Source organism: Silene latifolia, chromosome 2 (genome assembly GCF_048544455.1).
Source record: "Silene latifolia isolate original U9 population chromosome 2, ASM4854445v1, whole genome shotgun sequence".
Classification (NCBI taxonomy): domain Eukaryota; kingdom Viridiplantae; phylum Streptophyta; class Magnoliopsida; order Caryophyllales; family Caryophyllaceae; genus Silene; species Silene latifolia.
Window position 1 is genome coordinate 53,484,052 of NC_133527.1, and position 7,481 is coordinate 53,491,532.

Sequence of the window (7,481 nt, forward strand, 5' to 3'; positions counted from 1 at the left end):
AAGGGTGGAGAAAATCTATCAAATGGACTAATAACCAAGGAAGACTCTTCAAGCTCACCACTGGAGAAGGAGAGATGTTCAAAGGAGAACCAGATGACGACGAGTTCGAGTCGGAGTCGGAGTTGGAGTCAGAGTCGGAGTCTAGAGAAGTCATTAGAGAATCTACTCCTGTTGTCATCCCCACTCCCTTCGTTTCTCCTAGCTTAGCCTCAAGTAGTCACAGTAGTTCGGGAAATGCCCCACCATCGTCCCTTTGCCGCCACGGACCATGGATCAGTTGGCTTCTTTGTTTCAACTTTACTCAAATCTTAATATGAATAAATCGGGTTACGCTTACTCTTTGCGTTATCTTGAGTGCAATTACATTTACGATGATACGAGGATGACCAAGACCCAGACTTGACCGAAATACCTCCCTACGTAGCCAAAGAAATACTACAGGAAGGGGAAGGGGGACCTGTAATAGAGGAAACCGAACCCATCAATGTAGGAACCGAACTAGAACCCAAAGAACTTAGGATAGGGACTACCTTGAGCTCAACCGAAAGGGCCGATTTCATAGACCTCCTAAATGAATTCAAAGACGTTTTCGCTTGGTCCTACAAAGATATGCCAGAATCGACAGGATATTGCCGAACATAGGATTCCGATTAAGCCGGGTTTCAAACCCGTGAAATGTGAAGCTTCGACGAATGAGAACAGAATGGGCTCTAAAGATTAAGGAAGAAGTTGACAAGCAATTCAAAGCCGGGTTCATCAAAGTTTCCGAGTATTCTGACTAGGTAGCTAATATAGTACCTGTACCCAAAAAGGATGGGAAAATCCGTGTTTGTGTTGACTTTAGGGACTTGAGCAAAGCGAGTCCAAAAGATGACTTCCCTCTACCTCACATTGACATATTGGTAGACAATACTGCAGACCACGCGTTACTATCCTTCATGGATGGATATGCGGGTTATAACCAAATTAAGATGGCCATGGAAGATATGCACAAGACCGCATTCGTCACCCAATGGGGAACATATTGCTATACGATAATGCCGTTCGGACTGATCAACGCCGGAGCTACATACCAACGCACCGCAACTACACTCCTACATGACATGATGCACAAAGAAGTTGAGGTATATGTAGATGACATGATCGTCAAATCCAAGGAAAGAGAGGGATATATTGCGAACCTTCGCAAGTTCTTCGCAAGACTACGAAAGTACAACATGAGACTCAACCCCCAGAAATGCACATTTGGGGTAACATCTGGGAAACTCCTGGGATACGTCGTTAGCCAACGCGGTATAGAAATAGATCCTTCAAAAATCAAAGCTCTGATCGAAATGCCACAACCTCAAACAGAAAAAGAAGTCAGAGGATTCCTGGGAAAAGTACAATACATAAGTCGATTCATATCGAAACTTACGATGATTTGTGAGCCTATCTTCAAGAAACTCAAGAAAACAGACCATACCATGTGGGATGATGATTGTCAAAAGGCGTTTGACCGAATTAAGGAGATATTGGCTAAACCACCAGTGCTCATGCCACCGCAACGAGGTCAACCTCTTGGTTTATATCTCACAGTAACGGAAACCGCCATGGGTGCCATGCTAGCTCAAACCGTAGGAAGTGAAGAGAGAGCTATCTACTATCTTAGCAAGAAGTTCTTGGAATATGAGTGCAAATACTCACAACTCGAAAAGACATGCCTCGCTCTTGTGTGGGCAACGAAGAAGCTACGTCATTATATGCTTAGCTACTCCGTCAAGATATACTCCAAAATAGATCCAGTCAAATACCTCTTCGAGAAACCCGTCCTCAACGGACGTCTGGCAAGATGGACTTTGATGCTCTCAGAATTCGACCTCAAATATGTGCCACTGAAAGTTATAAAAGGTCGCGCCGTCGCCGAATTCTTCGCAGAAAATCCTATCAACGACGCACAAACCATAGATACTTGGTCATTTCCCGACGAGGACATACTTCAAACTGATGTAGACTCCTGGGACCTATACTTTGATGGAGCATAAAACTTAAGAGGGTTCGGAATAGGAGTGTTGCTCATTTCTCCTGAAGGTGAGCATACACCGATTGCTGTCAAACTCGACTTCGAGGTGACAAACAACGCTAACGCAGAATCGAAGCTTGCCTCATTGGACTACAAGCGGCAGTAAGCTTAGGCATTAAAAACCTCCGAGTACATGGGGATTCATCACTGATCATCAACCAAGTTACAGGATCTTGGAAAATCCGAAGTGAAAGCCTCGCACCCTATCAGGCTAGGATAGACCAAGTCGCTCAATTCTTTGATCATGTAACATACCTACACCTACCTCGGGAGGAAAATCAATTTGCAGACGCTCTTGCGAAACTTGCATCTTTGATAAATATGCCAGATCACATGATGGAAATGCCTTTGTGTATCAAACGGCGGTCAGAGCCGGCTTATGTCCATCAAATCACCGATGAAGAGGAAATCGCACAGGAACCCTGGTTCCAAGCAATCCTGAATTTCAAGCTTAATGGTACCTATCCACCAGATATGGACAAGAGGGGACAACGCGCTATACGCCTACTAGCTTCTCAATACGTCCTGATGCAAGGAGAATTATACAAAAGAACACCTCTTGGTGTAGTCCTACGATGCCTTGATCATTCACAGGCACGAAAGGTGATGGAAGAAGTCCACGACGAAGAATGCGGTCCTCACATGAGTGGGCCCATGATGGCAAAGAAAATCACACGTTTGGGATATTATTGGACCACAATGGAATCCGATTGCATCAAATACGTGAGACACTGCCACAATTGTCAAATCTTCGGGAATGTACAACATGTCCCTCCTTCGTTGCTCTACACGATGACATCTCCTTGGCCATTCTCTGCATGGGGAATTGACATAATCGGGAAAATAACCCCAGCCGGAACAGGAGGTCACTGTTGCATTCTAGTGGCAATTGACTATTTCACCAAATAGGTAGAAGCGGCTTCCTACACTGGTCTTACGGCCAAAAATGTGGCCAAATTCATACAAAATAACATCATCTGTCGATACGGTTGCCCACATGAGATCATTAGCGATAATGGGTCACACTTCCAAGCTGAAACCGAGCAATTGCTAGCCAAATACAAGATTAAGCATCACCACTCTTCGCCCTATAGACCACAGACTAACGGCGCGGTAGAGGTAGCAAACAAGAATGTTGTCACAATTCTCAAGAAAATGATTGACAACTATAGAGATTGGCCAAGCAAGATACCTTTCGCCTTATGGGGGTACCGTACATCTGTTAGGACGCCCACTAGGGCTACTCCTTTCTATTTGACCTACGGCATGGAAGCCGTACAACCAGTCGAGCTAGAGATACCATCCTTGCGTATTCTACTAGAAAGTCAAATCCGGAGGCCGATTGGAAGAGGGACAGATATGAAGAACTCATCCTCCTGGATGAACGTAGGTTACGCGCCTTACATAATGTCCAAACATATCAAGCCCGTATCAAACGAGCTTTCAACAAAAGAGTTAGGCCAAGAAACATCAGAGAAGGAGACCTAGTACTCAAATCGGTTAGAGCTCTTTTACCCACGACCCACGGGAAAATTCAAACCTAATTGGGCCGGACCATTTCTAGTCAAATCCATACTCCCAGGGGGTGCGTTTAGAATTACAGACTTAGATGGGAATGAGTTTTCAAACCCCACAAACCTTGACCAATTGAAACGGTACTATGCCTAAAATAGGACAAAAACGCGCCTCGCGTAAACCCATGTGTCGCTCTTGCGGCACTAAATAAACGGCCCCTGGCCAAGCTGAAATAAGCTAAATGTCACTGTGCTCTTGCATTTTGACAAGTTTGTCATACTCATATCATCAAACAAACTAAATTCGCACCTCCAGAGTAAGTAAAAGCTCATGCTTATTTTCTATGTTCATTACAAGCTCTTGCTTCGAACAATTATTCTTTTACATTTACTCGAACTACGCGCAAGGGTTTGATTTCGCTTTTTAAGTGAATACGTAGGCAATCCTTCACGGGATTCAACCCATTATATCTAAAATGTAAATAGGAGGACATTTGCATTGCATTTGAAATTCGACAAGAATAATAAAGTAGAAAATCTTAACGGTTTCATAACCATTTAACCTTTTTTATTTCATTCACTTTCTAATAATAATAGTAGTACGTTACATAATAAAAATAGAATAGGCTAGGATTCTAAAAATCCCTCCTTTTTATTACAATAATAATAATAATAATAAAATAATAATAAAGAGACTTGGGCTATTCCTCCATTTTCCCCTTGCCCTTGTCATTCTTGTCATATTTCCCGTCACGACCTCGAGCTGGGCGCTCTTGCACCACTTCAGACCTAATCACCAACGGTCTTTCTCGAGGCCCGACTCTTCCGTTCTTGCCAACCACCATTTCCGCGACAGGAGTAGTCTTTGATTTCTTTGAAGGATGAATGACTTGAAACCCGGCTTCTTCTTCTCCCTCTGTCAGATGCTTCTCCTTCTCTTTCTCTCCCTCGCGCACCTTGTAGTCAACAGGCTCGCGTTTCCTCAGTCTCTCACGCTCTTCCGGAGTTGCAGCCTTTCTCCACCTCAGATAAGAATCCGACACCCACAAAGCATTGGTGGAGAAGCTCAAGAACCACATGTTTCTTTGGGCCCATTTAATGGCCCACTCCCTTCGGCTCTCCGTAGTAAGTGCCATAGCAGTCATGGGACAAGATCAAGCCTAGGGATCTTCTCGCTTCACCCAACTTGCCTCATCAGTCTTTCCGGAAAGATGCATACCATAAACTCCAATCCCGGAATGCGCACGGACCTAGTGGGATCCAAAGAAGATACTCCAAAGGATGGACTTGAGGTGCCACCACGGTACAACCCACCTAATCAACGGACCATCATCATTCTTCAGACTTGTTCTTCCAATAGTCACGACCGGTGAAGTCCACCATGTACAACCGCGTCCTCATCGCAATCGAACGAGCATGATAGGAAAGTGCATGAACTGGGGGCTCGATCAATCGGAGCCGTTCCATAAGCCAAACCTACCAGAAGCAGGCATTAGACAACAAAAAAAACAAAAAAAAAAAAAAAAAAAAAAAAAAAAAAAAAAAAAAAAAAAAAAACGAAAAAAAAAAAAGAGAAGATGTCTTTTACCTGCAAAATGACGGGACTCCCCAAGAACGGCAAATCGCGGTTGGATTTCCTATTATCCAAACCCAAAATAATCTCCCCTAAGCATAAGCAAGCTGGGCTCCTGCGCAGCTCCATTTGCTCAATAAGACCCAAAAGACGGGGATCACCTCTCAGGTCTTCGTCAACGTGTCCTTGGAAGACATACACGTGCAGCAAACAAAAGCCAAATGCCCTCCTCCTAGCAACATGAGAAACAGTAGGGTCGGCCCTGTTGATGAATCGGTTTACAAAGTCCAACATTCTCACGCCTTTCGGGGTAACTAAGCGGTCCACCTCAAGTCGAGTCAGTCCAAGCAAGTCTCTGAATTTGCTCTTATACCCTTGTGAAGTGGAAGGAATGGCAGGTAGATGTTCGGGGTCCCACCCACCAATAGCAGCAATTTCTTCAGGAAATGGGCAAATATCACCTCCCGGGAACGCGAAAACATGATAATTCGGGTCCCAATAGTCAAGGCAAGCATCCAAGAACGGTTTTACTACCTTAATGAGTTTCAAACTCAACAAAGACCCAAGGTTATAAGCACCCATGTCATGCTTCTCCATATTTGAAAACTCGTTGGTCCATTCCTTCAAGCGGATCTCCAAAGTATTCATGACGACAATTCTCTTTTTGAAAATTTATTTTGGGAGTTTTATGTGAATAGACGAAGAAGAGACGAAAGATTTGTGTGAATTTAAGCTTCGTCGACGCTTCTATTTATACTAATTGCTGTTTCCAAAAATCCGCCAGAACGGACAAGCTTGGGAACAGGCGCAGCGCCTGCTGCGCCTCTTCAAAAGGACGCAGCTCATGCTGCGCCTTTTCCCCGGTCTCACTTCTGTGATTTCCGCGTTGGATCTTTCCTAATTCTATAACGCATGATTTCCTATTCCTGCGGGGTTTTATTTTGGTAAATACGAGAAGTTTACCATGTTTCAGACTTCCTAGATTCGCGGGCACGCACTTCAAGGCAACATCGACATTTCTGCCATTATATCACATATTTCATTTTAAACATAATTTTCCCTTTAATTTTGGCTTGTGTACATTGATTTCTTTTATTTAATTTCATTTTCTAAACTTATAGATTTCTCTTTTTTCTTTTTTTAGGGGGTAACCCTCCCTACCGTCCGGTCATTTCCGGCAAAATTTTTGCACTTTTGTGATCTCTTGCGTCTCATTTTGCGCTGATTAAAGGCCTTATGAATATAAAATGTATGTTTTGCGTGATTTCTATGTAAATTTCGGCAGCATGACGGCGTAAACCGTTATCTACCAAACCTGTTCAAAAACTAACCTGCAGGTACAAGCAACACAACCCAAAGAAAAAAGGCACTCAGGCCATCGTATATACACCAAACAAAGCAAATGTACAAGCAAACTGGGGGCTTGCGCCCCGAACGGAGTCCAAAAGACCAAGCAAACTGGGGGCTTGCGCCCCAAACAGAGTCCAAAAATGTTTCAAAATCAAATGTCCAAATGTACAAGTCTACAAAACTACACAAGACTACTGCTGGGCGCCCTCCAACTCGGCAACTCTCGCCACCAGAACGGCGATCTCGGCGTCCCGAACCTCGAGCTCCCTCAACAAGCGAGCTGTCTCCTCCCGAGACTGGGTCAACTCTCGCTCCAGCTTGCGGTCACCCTGTAAACAGCAACAAATTGGCTCATGTCAATCAATTCAAGCAAAATAAAAATCATCAAAAAAAGGAAGAAATAGGCATAAGGTTCATACCTGACGACCTCGACCACCGACGAGTGCCTCGATGGCAGTAGCTCGCAGCCGGTTGGCCACCCTCCATAGCGCCACGAACCGGGACGGCGCGACCTGCATTATCAAAAGAAATTCTCAGCAAATTGAGCAAACCCAATCAAATGTGTTCTTACACAAAAGTCATACAAGTTGGAGGCTTACCCTCCGAATCAGATGCTGCCAGTCATCTAAGCCAGCATCCGTCACAGCTACGTCAAAGTCACGCAACTCGGAGATCGTCGTCCTCCCGGTCGCGTCAGTGTACTCGAGGGTCTCGGGGTACTCTGGGGGCTCGATGCCCGCCGCCTCAACCTCCTGCAAAGACAAATAGCTCTCGTTAATTGATGATCTTTTGTCGCAATTCTCGAAATCAAATCAAGAAAAAGTAAAAGATACTCACCACTACCGGCCAGCATGCCAACCTCCCGTAAAGGAACGCCGAGTAGTCCTCGCCAGGCAGAAGAAAGTAGTCGCCACTGGCACCAGCCAAGTCCGCCTCCCTCTCAGCCTCGGAAGGCTCCCTAAACATCGACCTGGGAGGATCG